This window comes from Lytechinus variegatus, chromosome 16 (assembly GCF_018143015.1).
Source record: "Lytechinus variegatus isolate NC3 chromosome 16, Lvar_3.0, whole genome shotgun sequence".
Taxonomy (NCBI): Eukaryota; Metazoa; Echinodermata; class Echinoidea; order Temnopleuroida; family Toxopneustidae; genus Lytechinus; species Lytechinus variegatus.
In genome coordinates, this window is record NC_054755.1 from 4,439,407 (window position 1) to 4,456,160 (window position 16,754).

Below are 16,754 nucleotides of genomic sequence, written 5' to 3' on the forward strand. Positions count from 1 at the left end.
CTCGTTAGTAATGATGATTTGCATATATTACTTTGTTAATACATCGCAATTTTTTGCGGTTTAGTGTTCATTTTTGTGAAAATTGGTTTTCCCTATTTACATAATTGTACATAATAGAGTATACAATGGACTATGGCGGCCATTTTGAATATCAGGAAAATAAATAATTTTTTTCAGAGTGTATTTTACTCCTGCCACACGCTTTCATGCATTCCATAGCCAATGTGCGGACAATTTTAGGATTTTCATGGGCCATCCCCATGGGTCATGGCATCATCCAGATTCGTAATCAGCACCCTCGAATTGACAAGAAACCATCAAAAAATATTGTATATATAAAAAAACAAGGTTTGGTCAAGTTTCTATGGGGCCTATCCTGGACTATGATAGATTAAGATTTGATGTTGACGCCGCCGTCGGAAAAGCGGCGGCTATATAGTCTCGCTCTGCTATAGGCAGTCGAGACAAAAACCAGCATGCAATAAATGAATTCGCACGCAAACCTTTTTGTCCTCGTATGAATTCATTATCTCTACGTAACATTCTCCAAATGAATCTCACCTGAACTCTGAATTTGAGAGCATTCAACTTACTAATGGCATTCAGAGCATTTTTCCACGTGTGAATTCATTATATTTGCAACATCTTATTCAAATGTGTTATTCATCTTTTAAAGGTCAAGTCCACCTCAAAAAAATGTTGATTTGAATCAATAGACCATGCAGTTCGTAGTTACTTCATGGGCAATTTTGGTCAAATGACCTTTCATTTCTTTCATCATGATAGGCAGATTTCAAAGCAAGATATTACGTAAGCTTGCCTTACATAGCAGGATGAAGAAATTGAATAGACCAGGTGACTAGAATAGCACACCAATGAACACTTAATGAAGGTATTTGTTGCATTCCTACTTTGAATGCATATCTTAGCATGTTGCACAATGTACTTGACAAACTGTTAAATACCAGTCGTTCGTGGAGGCATTGTTGTTTTTCGTGGATGTAAATGAAAACGACAATTCAAAAGAATATATGAATAATCAAGACATCAAAGTTGGTGCTTATCTCATTAGATTTTAACGCATCATGTCACTTTAGTACAAATGACCTTCTTCTGATCATTGTGTAGAATCTTTTGATCATGCGCAGAAAGGAACTACGAACAGGCTTATAGAGAAAAATCAGACAAGCATAATAACGAAGATTTCATCAAAATCGGATGTAAAATAAGAAAGTTAATACATTTTAAAGTTTCGCTTACTTTTTTACAAAAGTACAATTTAGTCACAAAATGATGCAAATGAAAGAATCGATGATATTCCTCACTCATTGTTTCTTTTGTTTTTTTATATTGTTTGAATTATAAAATGTTTCAATTTTTGCAGATTTGACAATAAAGACCAACTTGACTGAAACATAAAATGTTAAACAATGGCAGTGTTGTAGTCAAGGCTCAAACCTCCAAGGCCAAGGCTAAGGCCAAGGCTTTAATACCCAAGGCCAAGGCTTCAATACCCAAGGCTGAGGCCAAGGCATGGAAACCCAAGGCCAAGGCCAAGGCCAAGGCTTGAAACTTTGACCTCAAGGCCAAGGCATTTCAAACTTACGATATACAGAACAATGAGCTAACAATGCTTAGGCCGCTAGACATCACACATGGCAAAAATGTATGTGAGCGAGCAGACTGAGCGAATAAAGAATTTCACCCTTGTACATTTAAAACAAAAAAAATTACATGATAGATTTAGACATAATATATTATATATAATATTTTTTGGGGGGTGGTTCAGAGCCAAAAAGGCACTTATATACCAAAATGGGAATTTTTGGTGCTAACAGATACATGTATTTTCAAAATGAGATTATCAACTGTGTGAAGTAGTTGTTTGTTTTGTAGAAATTCAGTTGAGCAAAGCCTTTTTAAAGTTATTTCTTATTGATAAGATAGATATTTTTATTTAGGTTTTACTTCTCAGCGAGAAAGTGTAGCGAGCAAGCAGTTTTGAAAAGAAAATCAATTCTGAAGTTGTAAAACTTGATTTTTGGTCAAGTATGGGGTTAATGACTGTTAAATCACTAAATCACTGTTGCGTGATGTTGCCGGTACGAACCACGATCTCAAACTTCTGGACATGTGTAATACTAATAAGACATGAAAATTAAATATTCTGAGCTGTTTTTGTAATCATGAAAAAGATGTGTATCTAATTAAAGAAATAATGCTAGATAATGTACAGATCAGAAAAGGAAGCATTTACGGACTGCATTTTTAATAGGATATTAAAAATTGTGACATTCCAACCTGAAAACTGGACGTTCTAAGCATTTTTTGTGTGTAAACAGGAATAGAATGAGTACAATAATTGATGCGAGTGCAGAAAGCGAGCCAAAAATTTGTGATATTCCAACCAGAAAACACCATTCTAGATACATTTTTGTAACCATGAACAGGATTACATGTAGTACTGTACTAAACAATAATTGATGTAAGCATGATTCAAATTTGTGATTTTCAAACCTAAAATGTATTATTTTTACTATCAAAGAAGGTATTTCTTTTTGAAAATGGGCAGAATCATTCTGAAAAAAGAAGGAATTTTTTACTTTTGAAAAAGAGGCATTTTTTCCTACAGTAATTTTTTTTTTTTGGGGGGGGACAAGAGAGCACAGAGCGCAAGCTGAAATTTTCAAACGCTGACTTGAAAATGTGTCATTTTTAGGATTCTTGCCATTTTTCATGTTTTTTCTGCTTATAGCCACTTTCAATTTTCAATTCTCATTTCTTGTATCTTCTACACCTATTTTACCTAAAACAACAAAATAAAGAATACTTACAAAATAAAGTTATATTCAAAAGGATACAAAATAAATGGGGCGCACCCCATACCCTTAGTTGGGGGGGGGGGTAAACCTTGATTATATCCTGAAACATTTAATTATTAATAATTGTTAATAATATTGATAATTATTAATTATATGTCATTATTCTAATTAATCATTATTTCTTGAACCCACATTGACACAAAAACAAATACGTTATTTCATTGAATTTTTTTCCCTTTGTTTTGTCAATCTGAGACACTAGACCCAAAACAAAATGTATACAATTTTGAAAAGATGTACTGCCTATCATTATTAACTAATTCTGCAGTATGATCTGCCTAACCAGCCACCCCATCTTTCTTACGCCCTTACATGTTTCTCCTTACAATTTAGAAAAGATATACTGCCTATCATTAACTAATTTTGCAGAATTTTCTGCCCAACCATCCACGCCCATCTTTCTTACCCCTTTACATATTTCTCTCCCTTATCCTCTCTCTCTCTTCCCATTCCTCTTTCTCGTCTGTTTAAAAATATATCAGACCCCCCCCCAAAAAAAAAAAATGAGAGAGAGAGAGGAAGAAGTTCCACCACCAAGAATAAACTTAAAATAGGAGGATAAAGGAAAGGAAAATGTGGAGTAAATTTGATATTATTTTCTAAACATACTGTCAGTCTTTCAAAAAAAAAGCTTTTCTTATAGCAAAAGGGTGACAAATTTTGTTTGCTCGCTCGCTTCAATCGCTTTCAACTTTTTTGGCAAAATTGCAGTCAGATCTGTCAGAATTATTCCTTTTATCAAAGCACTATAATCTTGATCATAATCATAATTACTGTCATTATTATCATTATTATTAATATTGTCATCATCATTAGTCATGATTACAACACATCACCAATTAATAGTTATTTTTCATCACTGCTGTTTTCTTTGTTACAATGTGATAATTCTTAATAATGATGATTTAACAATTACAATTGATGACTGCTGTTGCTACTGTTACTGGTGACTGGTAGTTTTGACCATTAGTGTCATTAAATATACAGAACAATTGAAACATTTATAATTACTTATATAAAAGAAATGAAAGTACAAAATACAAAATGCCTTAAAAAAAGCCTTGAAAATGCCTTGAAATTTCAAGGCTCAAAATCCTCAAGGCCAAGGCCAAGGCCCTCTCAAGGCCAAGGCTTGAATGTTCAAGGCCAAGGCTATAAAAAAAATAGGCCTTTAGGCACCTTAAGGCCAAGGCTGAGCATCAAGGCACTACAACACTGGTAATTCCACATGTTCAGGGCGAAATAAAACTTTGTTTCACAGGACAATGAGAAGAAAATTTCATATGATAAAATACAAAAGAAATAGTGAGTGATGTCATCAGTTCACTCATTTGCATACTGACCAGGATGTAAATATAACTATTTTGTGAAATTAAGCGAAACTTAAAAATGTCATAACTTTCTTAGTTTACATCCGATTTGGATGAAATTTTCAGTGTTGTGCTTGTTGGAATTTTCTCTTTTTATTCAAATCCAATTTTGTTGGGGGTGGACTTGTCCTTCAAGGGGTGCATGAAAATTAGGAAAAGGGATTAAAAATCAGTTGTTGCATGACGTGACAGTGTTTTGTCAAATAAATAGGCAAGCATGTCTCAAATAAGATAAGCACATTCAATCTAAGATGCTTCGTTCAGTAACAACTCACTTACTGTTGTACCTTTTATTTGAAATAATGTAATAATGTACTATATTGATTTTTTTTAATAATAAAAGCAGAATAAATGCACCGACTGATGGCCAGTGGCGGCACCATGCAGTATTTTAAAACTAGGGGGGGGGGTCGGCAAATGGGGGCAAAATAACCTTTTATTGAGGAAGGGGGTAAATTAAGACAGACACAAAATTTTTGCCTGCTTCACAACATCGAGCGTGAATCGTTAGCTAATTTTTATATATATGCCCTCCATTGACTTAAAAAGGACTTGTGTAAACCCACTGTTTGCATGATTTGTGATGATGATATCTCATAATGCGAGCATGAAGCGCGAGCTGGCATTTTGCAATATCCTGAGATGATAATTGGACATTCTAGGCACTTTTTTGTAACCAGGATTGGTTTCTAACAATGTTTCTTACTAAGCAATAATTGATGCCAGCGCGAGCTGTTTTTTTTTTCATTTTCAGAACTTTTTTGTAATTATGAACATACAACTAGGATGCGAATCTCGTTAAAACAAATAGTGAAAACTCAAATCGCGAGAAGAATGATTTGTGCACATTGACTTGAACACTGAATGTTTAAGCCACATGTTAACCTATTAGACAGATCATTTATTAATCTCAATCAAAACCCACTGCGAGCGGAAAGCGCGAGCGAAATTTTGAAATTTATACAATGACCTAAAAGATATATGTTAGTAGGAGTGGGCTATACATGGGTCAAAAATACTTTTTTTGTAATTTCAATATGGGAACAGTTTTATTTTATTCCTTGTAATGTATCTCAACATGAAATGACAATATTTTTTGTCTTGGGTCCGAGAAAAAAGTGTGCCGGGCCAAAATCCAAAATGGCCGCCAAAACTACCCAAAATCACAGTTTTGGCCACAACTTCTTTATTTGGTGGTCTTTTTCTTTGGTTTTGGTGTCTATTCATATGTATTTGGGGGCAGGCAATTTTTTTTCCTATAATTAGTACTTTTAAACCAATATTTGTAGAGTTAAAAGGTAATTATACCTAAATTTTTCAATTTTTATAGCCCTTTTTCAGCCAAAAAGTAGATTTTATCATCCTGGGGTTCTTGGATATTAAATGGTAAGAGGTCAACAATAGCAAGCAGCTTCATAGAGCTATATCGCTTTTATTCCTCTACTATGGGTTTTACGGATATTTGTGAAATATATCTTGAATAAAAAAAAAGTTAATTATCCATAGGGGCTATACAGTATACAATGTACACTGTACTGTACATACTGCACTGCATAAATGCATTGGCCACCATGACAAGGCATACACTATAGTGTAATACATGTAGAAATGAGCTCTTAGGTTTAGAATTAGATGCCTCAGAAATTGAATATATGTTTTGTCTCAGAAACTGAGGACATGTTTTGTCAAATATGCTAATTTAGGGGGCGGAGAAAGGTAATTAACCCCACATCATGGCATTTACACTGTAGATATTCTGGGCCCCGTTGCATAAAAATTTACCATTATGTTAACTTAATGGTAACTTACATGGAATCATTGGTTCTGATTGGCTGTTGATCAACATTACCATTATATAGTTACCTGACCCCATAAACATAGGCCAGTTAGACACCACAACCAGGTAAAAAAGCCTTCAAATGAAGAAGATATGGCTACATGTAGATATGTGATGTACACGTGTATATAATATGTGATATTTCATGTGCAATTTACGTTGCTGGTTTCATCATGTACATCAGCTGACAAGCAATCAAATTCACAATTCATAATCTAATTTTAAACCTAAAGAGCTTATTTCTGTGAAACTATAGTTTATATACAGGTCTTGTCATATTTCATGGTGGTCAATGCATGGAAATATGCAGTGTAGTATGTACAGTAACAATACATTGTATACTGTATTGCCCCGATGGATAATTAACATTTTTTTATTTAATAGATATTTCACAAATATCTGTAAAACCCATAGTAGAGGAATAAAAGCAATATAACTCAATGAAGCTGCTTGCTATTGTTGACCTCGTACCATCTAATATCCAAGAACTCCCGGACGATAAAACCTACATTTGGCTGAAAAAAGGCTATTAAAATTGAAAAAAGTTAGGTATAATTATCATTTAACTCTACAAATAATGGTTTAAAAGTGCTAATTATAGGAAAAACAAATTGCCTGCCCCCTAAAACATATGAATAGACACCAAAACTAGAGAAAAAGACCACCAAATAAAGAAGTTGTGGCCAAAACTGTGATTTGGGGGGTTATGGCGGCCATTTTGGATTTTGGCCCGGCACACTTTTTTCTCGGACCCGAGACAAAAAATATTGTCATTTCATGTTGAGATAAGGTAAAAGGAACACAAAAAAACTGTTCCCACAGTAAAACCAAAAATCACCCATTTATAGCCCACTCCTAATGTTAGTGACTATAATATTGTTGAGAGCTAACGTCAACTAAAAAAAGAAAGTAGTTGATCGTCCGGGTTTTTTGAGAGCGGTGATGAGGGAGGTCCTTACTATTTGCTATCTTACTATTTTTTTTAAAAACAAGGAGGCATTTTCTCGGCCCATTTTTGACAATTAGTGATGAGGGAGGTCCTTACTATTTACTATTTTTTTTTGCTATTTTTTATTCAAATGGTTGTCAGTCCATGTCAAGCTCGAAATATGTGATCGATGCATGCTCAATATTAATAATAAATGAGTAGAAATGTATATATATATATATATATATATATATATATATATATATATATATATATATATATATATATATATATATATATACAATTGATTAGAAAATCTATGGAAAATGTATTATGCAATAAAAATCTATCGATGTATTTATACTGATGTATACCGGTACTGTATTGTAAAACAAAACGTTCATGTCAAGTAAATGATTTAAACATTATTCTATATTAATATATATATATTGTAAAGGTAAAAAATGCATGGGGGTGGGGTCATTTTTATTACCATGGAGCCATGTTTAGTTTTCCAGAGCCAATCTCTTTTTTAGTTCTGGGCATGGTTTCGCATAGCAGTTTTCCAGCTACTTGTATATTCATTAACATGTTGTTTTATACTGTTCAATTTTTATTCATTTTTTAATTGATAGCAAATGTTAAATGATGATTGAATTAATTGATAATTGTTCACATAATATTTATTATTTCATGTTTGTAACTGTGTTAGATATATTTACTAACTAATTTTTACAATTTTCCATCAAATTGAATAGCTCAAGGAAGAATAAAGATTATCAAATTTGAACAGAATTGGCACTTCTTGGAATCCCATTAATTATTTTCAATCTTGATAAAGAATAACCAAGTTGAAATAATTTTTTTTTAATATTCAATGCACTGCCTGCTGACATTAGAAAACTCAATTGATTTCACAAATTCACATGTTGCGCCAGCACAGTCAATAACAATAACATCCCAGCACACAAGTCATGCATTACCCAACAGAGTCACAACAAGCACAGTCAATCACCGTTACACACATCGAAGTACAGGTGCTATCACTCACCAAAAAAACCCGCCGAAATACAAATTTACATCATCAAAATTGATTTTTCTGCGCCATATTTCCAAAGCAGGCGACAGATTAGTTCAGATTCAGGAAGCGGGGTCCCCGAAAATGCACTAAAAATGAAGAAATCTGTGATCTTCCCCGGATCTTCCCCGAGTTTGCAAACTTTATTTTCTTGCTAATTTATGATGGTATCTTCAAATTTCCAATAGAAAACCAAATCAGATTTTTTTTCTTTCCTGCAGTTACGGCAATATCGGACTTTGCTTGTTTTTGAAGTTGCGAGAGAGATCCAAACCACATGAGAGCAAATCGCTCGCCAATTTTGTGATTTTTTCGCTATTCAGCAGCCATAAAAATAGTAAATATCAAGAAAATTGATGCTGCAATGAAAAAGGGAACATCAAAAAAGGAACATCCCGATTTTTTTTTTTTTTTTTTTTTTTTTTTTTTTAGCCAATTTTTGAAAATAGTAAATATCAAAAATTTCCATGCGGCGGCCAAAATAGATGCGCGCGAGGACGATCAACTACTTTCTTTTTTTACTTGGCCTAACAGTGATTAGAAGAAAAAAATTCAAAATATGAAGAGTAAAAATGCTATTTTGGAGATTTACGGCTTGAGCAGGATGCTTATGACATCATTTACTAAACATTTTTTTAGTTTTCAAAATTTCTGGGTGGGGGCACCCATGGGGGGTGCCGCCACCCTTCTAAATCCGCAATGCAAAGATCGCCCATGGAATTGGAAGGAGAAAGATGTGAGGAAAAAAATAATTGAGATGGGAAGATGAAAAAGGAAATGAAAATGCCCATACAGGTGAAAAGATTAGGGATGACGAAGACTAACAAAAATGAATAAAGATGAAAAGGTGGGGAAAAAACTATATCTTGAAAATGAGAGAATTTTGTCCCTAAGCACCTTTGTAGAAGTAACGCAAAACCCGTGCAAAAGGTGAAATGTATACGTTATGAGAACGGAAAATTATATAAATACAAATGACAAAAATTAACGACATTGTATATGGGTGTGAGGGTATGTGTGTGAGAGAGAGAGAGGGGATGTAACGGTGGGTGTGAGTGTGTGAGCGAGATGTGTGTGTTTGTGTTACAAGAAACCCTTCAAATATCTGTTATAGATCTTGAAATATACGATTAACTAATATGTACTTACAGCTTAGGAGAAAAATACTTTCGTCAGTTCGAAATTACAGCCTCTCGATGAATTTGAAAACTCAATAGTAATGAGCAAATAAGACCTGCTTAATTTGAATTCTTCTCTCTCTTAATATTCCAAAAATTTTCCGTAAAAAACGTTTGCACCATACATTGGTTTTTCTCAAAATGGCAGCTGTTTCATCAGGAAGGGGTGGATCTCAGGCGATCGTAAAAGAAAGATCTACACATAATTAATTTATTATTCAACATCCAAATGGACTCGACGATTTACAATGGAGGGGAGGCATCGAAATGAGCAGATATTGTCATTTTGCTAGCTGTGTGGGATGTATTCGTGATTTTGTCTTGTATTCATGGGTGTCGATCGGTATTCTTGGTTGGGGGGATGATTGACACAAATGTTCTTGTGGATGGGGATATTTCAACATTACCCTCACTAAAATCACAAGTTAGGACATTTGGGAGTGGTTGATATGCATGGTGTTCTTGGAAATTCCTTCATTGTTGTAGTGTACTATACTTGTATATTTTTTTTTGAAAATTCAATTTGTGTTACAAGTAAGCCTATTCTAAACTCATACCGAGAAAAAATGACAAAAATTGACTGGACCATTTACATAGTGATCTGTTTATTGAGCATGATGTATACACAGGGGCGTTGATCCATTTTTCAGAGGGGGGGGGGGGCAAAATTATGAATCAACGTTCCAAAGGCGCTCGATCATGTATATAACTCATGAGAATGAGACACATATCTCACCTTCACCAACAATGCGAGCGCGAAGCGCGAGATAAATTTTTTTAGTATGTCATGAAAACATACTGTCATGAAAACAGGAAAAATGTACCTGTTTAGGTTTGTTTGTAGTAACTCATGAGGAGGGTCGATACATGTATCTCACTAGAGAGCGAGCTGAAATTTCTTTATATTCTGACCTGAAAGCTTGATATTCTAAGCATTTTTGGTACCAATGATTAAGATGGGTATCTAGAAGAATAGATGCGAGCGCGAGCTGAAAATTTTGATATTTTGATCTGGAAAAAAGGACACTTTAATGGAAGATATATATCCAACAAAAGATTATTGCAAAATCAAAGTTCTTTTGAGGTTTAGAATTGAAAACGGGACATTATATTCACCTATATAATTATGAAAAGTATGGGTTTTTGGTACATGATGCGAGCGCGAAGCGCGAGCTGAAATTTTTTATATTCCAATCTGAAAAGCAAACATTTTGAGCACGATTTTAAATCAAAATCGAGTTGGTATCTCAATCTCGCTTGCTGATTTCAGTCTAGCAGTACAATCTTATTTTATTTTTTTAGTTGCACATGCGGAATTATGGGGGGGAATGGGCAAAACGATATGTTTGCCCCCCCCCCAATATTTTCATTGGTGGGGCGATCGCCCCCTGACCCCCCCCCCACCCAGGATCGACGCCTCTGTGTATACAACTTCTCTCTTAAATCTACCCTGACTGGCAATATCTTTATTCTTCTTAATGCATGATGATAAAATGCAGATTCGGACCAATTAAGACTAGCACAAATTACAACATGTGTGGCTTCTCGTGCGCCATCGGGCTTACCGTCATTCCTTTATTTATCTTGCCACCCTTTAACTCCCGTTTATTTTTCCACCCTTTTGAGTTAATGATTTATTTAAATTAATTTATTCACCACTGATGGGATGGAACACCCTATCAACAAAAGTTGATTTTCGTTGGGGTCCTTTTATGTCATGTGTTAAAAAATATCAGATACATAAACATTTCATTCTTTTTCATCTTGAACCTCCACCCATCTGTTTAATAGTCCTGAAAAAGAATGTTTTTATTTAATAACAATATACACAAATTGCGAGGGAAGCAAACTGATTGATGGCATACTATAATCATCATGATCAAACTTTTCATTTTTTCATCATTATTATAATTTTTCTACCCTAAATTATTGGGGGGATGATAATACAGGCCATCCCCCCACTTGAAATATTGGGGGGATATATCCCCCCATCCCCCGTGATCGACACCTATGCTTGTATTCCATTAACTGTTCTGATATTTTGATCAAACTCTTGTTCGATTATTGATGCCATGCACCCCTTTATTGTAAATCGTCGAGTCCACATCCATCATTTATCTTTGAATATTATTTTAGTAATTTGTTTATGCTATGGTGAACATCATGCCAGTCGTTTAATTGTATATTTGACATGAGGCTCTTTAGAAAATGGGGATGGGGAAACTGTACATGCGCTGATTAAAAAAAAAATTATCATTATATATTACTTAATTAGACCGTGATCGACATAAAAATAATGTTCAATGCAGGCATATTCAATAAACGTACATGAAAGGACAGCTGAAACATACACTGCCCCACTCATTACAAAGGATGAGTCCTTGCAATGTGAACAATGAAATACTGGGGTACAGATGAAGAGGGAGAAGGGGGGGGGGTGGTTGTGGGCAATGGACCAATCCTCTCGATATACATAGTTGTATATATATGATTGTATATGATTTTCCGTTTTCCGTTTCTCATTATTTTAAAGCATGCATCTTTTGCAAAGGGTTTACGTTTCGTCTTCAAACAAATCTACATTATTTCAATTCACCTGACTGTATGGGCATTTTTTAATACTTTTTTTTTCCAATTGTTTTGGTTCTTAGTAGAAAATTTTTGAATAAACCTAATTTCGTATGATAAAATACCAAAAACAAGTGGGGATATGACATCATCAGCCCACCTCATGAATATTCATAAAGACGTGCCTACAACTGTTTCAGCGGAATAATGCAAATCTTTAAAACTCAATAACTTTGTTATTTGTTATATGATTTTGATCAAATTTTCAGCATTTGCTTTGTGAATTTTACTCTGTTGATTGAGATGTAAATATTTGCAGCCTGGACCATCCCTTTAAGACTTATAGTTGACAATCACTGTATTTTTTTAAGGTGACTCGGCGTTTGCTCCTGCAACGTTTTCCCCGGTTTTAATATCCCAGAGGGCATAGTATAGGGTTACAGGTATAGAATTGTTATATTGTTTGGTTCAGAATAATGTAAAGATAAGGATTACGGATTATTTAGTTGTGGACGTTAAATTTTAGGTTTAGCTTAACGTGCAGTATTCATTATTGTCTCCGGAACCAAGGAAGAAGCCATCTGCTATCTTCTGAAGATGTCACGCAAAGGGAGCAAGTATAGATTCTCTCCTACGACACAAATACTTTTTGTTCTACCAGTGTTCTGATTGGTTTACAGGCCTTTTTGCATACCAATGGATAAGATAACGACACTGAAGCCGGCACTGAGCTGGTAGAAAAAAAAGTTAGGTGTGCACCCCGGGGGGCCACTTCCATTCACGAGTGGATACCATGCGCGACCATGGGGTCTCGAAAAGCACCCTAAACACGTAATTTCCATATTCTGAAAATGCACCCCTTAACAAGTATTGGGTTGTCAAACCCTACCCTTAACAAGTATTGGAAACAAAACGATAATCTTGGAAAATATTCCCTGAAATGAACCCCTAAACAAGTACAGGAATGTTTTATTGTTACGGGTCCTTCGGTCGTCGGCTTTACCTTGTTTGGTTTAGTACGACCCCACCTTCTACACCTCTCGCAAATCGGACTCTAAACACGAAGTGTTGGGGAAAAATGGACATCCTTTATAAAACATTTTAATTTTGTTTTATCATCCCCGCAAATTCGACCCTAAACACGTAATTGTCCTAGCGAAATAGATACCCTTTTTCATTATTTTTGTGTTTTTGACACCCTTATCACGTTACGTACGTAACGTGCCCTATCGTGAAAAAGACATCCTTTTTACGTGTATTTTTGGTCGCGCATGGTATCCACTCGTCAATGTAAGTGGCCCCCCCCCCCGGGGTGTGCACAGCCGATGACCTATCATGTTGTGATAGCGCGCATACTAATATCCCTTTTAATGAAAAGATTTCTATATACCCCGATCTGGCTGCTGATTTGAAACTGATGCAGAAGAAGTTGTCTGAGGACTGGATCAAAAAAAATTAAACTTTAATTTTTTGTCTTATACTATGGAAATATATTATAAAAATACATGATTATAAATATAAATATATATATATATACAAGGCAAAAGCAATTTTGTGTCTCGCCCACGTATAAAAATAACCAGAAATATCGTGATTCGCGAGGACATGCAACAGAATTGTATCAAAACTTCATTGTAATATGACTGGGATGGAATAAAAGTTGCCTTAAGAGCCTTGCACGTAAACCTTTATGTTGACCTGCAAATGTGACCTCTGACTGCAGCATAACATGGAGGTCCCCCAAGTCTATCCACCATCTCAGTTTGGTTGAAAAGTGACTTACGGTTGCAGAGTTAGGTGTCATAAGAGTCTTGCATGTAAAATTTAACGTTGACCTGAAAATGACCTTTGACCTTACCATGTGACCTCCAACTGCAGCATAACATGCAGGTCCCCCAGTCCATCTGCCATCCAAGTTTGGTTGAAAAGCGACTTACGGTTGTGGAGTTATGTGTCATTAGATTTGTGACGGACGGACATTTGGATCCCTAAGTCTCGCCTTCACCTCTGGTGGGCGAGACAATAAATGATACCCTACATGCTATGATAATGGTTAACATGGAGGTGCAGTGCCTTGAAATGTGGGGGCAAGGTCAAAATTCAAAAGTTGCAAAATGACACAATATTGAAAGTCACTGTTCTTTTTTCAGTTGTGATGGGTGGGTTTCTCAGCATTTGGTTTCTTCCAGTGTAATTATTTTCATGCACCTTAACATCAACATGGAATCAAACAGACATGATAAACATGATGAACAAAATAAACATACAGCCATAAGGAGCAAAGGCCGTATGTTTATTTTGTTCATCATGTTTATCATGTTGCTTACCGCTCAAACATCCATATTAATTATAGGGGAAGGCGGGGTAAGTTGTGACAGGTTTTGCTTTTTGCATATTAGAATTGATATGATTAACATCGGCGGATCCAGGGGGTGCGCAGGGTGCGCGCGCCCCCCTAATTTGAGCGGCGCCGCTCAAAATAAAAAAAAAGAAAAGTAAAATAAAAAAGAAAAGGCGCCGCTTGAAAAAAATAAAAATTAAGGAAAGAAAAGAAAAGGCGCTGCTTAAAAAAATTAAACACTGATATAACATTAGCAACAGTAAAGGAAAGACTATCCCCAGCAAAGCGCAATCATATCATCTTCCTTATGTTTTCTTTTAACTACCTTTTTCCCAACAACTTCGCCGGTAGCAGTGCCCTGCCTGCATATAACTGGCGCCAATCAAGAATAATCAGCGCCACCTTAATCTAAATCGGCGCCGGACAAGAATAATCAGCGCAATTTGGTTAATAAATCGGCGCCAGTCGAGAACGATCGGCACTGCCAGAGTCTTAACCGGCGCCGATCAAGGATAATTAGCGCCACCTAAATCTAAATCGACGCTGGACAATAATAATATATTATACAGATATTGACTGATGGGGTGTGTAATATAAACATTCTTTGGACCGCCGGATTTGTATTTTCCCGAGGGGTTATATTTTCCCGAAGCGCGCAGCGCTGAGGGAAAATATGATCACGAGGGAAAATATTAATCCTTTAGGTGGTCCAAAGAATGTTTTTGTTTACACATCCCATCAGTCAATATCTGTTATATTAGATAGCCTCTAATGATGAAGATAAAGTTAGGTCTTACGATGCGTGCAGCATCATTTTTATGATATTCACAGTGATTGATTGAACTGGTATGGATCTAACCTTAGATCTTGATCTATAGATATCTAAGTAACGTTAGTCTAACGCAGTGAATGACCCTTGAGTAATCAAATCAACTTTGTTTAGGCCTAGCCCTAGATCTAACTCTAAAAGTTCAAGCCCAGTCCAGGTCCAGGACCCAAGGCAGGCCGATAATGCATGGTAACATCTAATCCACAAGAGGGCGCCATACACGTATAAAAATATATTCATGGACCGGTTGGTCAATATATTCATCGAAGGTGGACCGGCTGGGAAAATACATTGATTTTGATCATATCACGTGACGCGCTATGGACCAATCGCGCTTGGCTATCTGTCTTGGCTATCTAATATATATATATACGTGTGTGTGTGTGTGCACATATAGGGTATCTATATTGCGCACATATCCACCTTGTTAGGTGCTCAAGGCGCTCCTATATTACCCGGCTAAGCTAGGCGTTCATAGCGCACACAGCTTTTTAAGGAATTACGTATACCGGTACCCATTTACCTCCCTGGGTTGAGTGCAGCACATTGTGGATCATAAGGAGAGAGGCGTAAATGTATGTACCAATAATGTGTGAAGAGCAGAGTAGAATCAAGGATGAAGCAAAGTATATACTATAGCTTTCGACCCTGGCCTTCTTAATTTTTTATTTGCTAGACAAAACAAATAAAGCAAATCATAGAATAAGAATATTGCTTATTCTATGATTTGTTTTATTCGTTTTGTTTAGCAAATAAAAACTTAAAAGGCCAGGGCCGAAAGCTATAGTGTATACTTCGCTTCATCCTTGATTAAATTCTACATCTCACACACACAAACACCAACACCCATATATATACAAATAAGATACAGCAGTTGACACCACTCTCATTTCCATATCAGTGTTTGAAAAAATTAAGAAAACCTCAAAATGTCACTATTTTATATCAAAATTTCATGACGTTTTCATTGTTGTGTTGATTTATCTCTTTTTATGAATCAATGCTTGTGGGTGACGATTTGACCTTGCATTGTATTTATTTCATTTTATCCCCTAACTTAAAAGATATAAGTATATAAGAAGACGAAAATGAAATGATAAAAGGGTTTTAAAAAAATAAAAAAGATTTAAGCATGCCCTGCATCATGAAAAGTTAAAAGTCCACCCCAGAAAAAAGTTGAGAAAACTCAGATAAGCACGATGCTTAAAATTTCATCAAAGTCAAGAAAGTTATGCCATTTTTCTTCTTTTGCATAAAAAAGTGTTTCAAGCATATAGCTTATTGGCATACAAATGAGACTAATGATGTTGCCGGAGGGGGAGGTCTAATATATTACGCATACACACGCGTGACCAAAAAAAAAACGCGATTAAAGTGGTGCTTTTATCAGGTTTGGACGCGGTCCGCGCGTGGACTCGTTAAGGGTATCAAAAACACAAATTTTTAAGAAAAAGGATGGTTTTGAAAGACTTGTCAATATCGAGGTCAAACGTATTGAGAGTACATTTTTCCCCAAAGCTTTTTTTAAGACTAGCCAAACGTGTTTGGGGTATGTTCCCCCGGTCATATTTTGGTGACAACTTGTGTAAATAAAGCCCGCGAAAAACTTGTTTCGGGGTAATTTTGCACACAGAGAAAAACTCGTTTAAGGGGTGTTTGGAAATTACTTGGTCACGCGTGTGTACATTTATCTGACTGCCCCCTGTTACACCCACAAATGTAATAATCGCCCACAAATGTAAT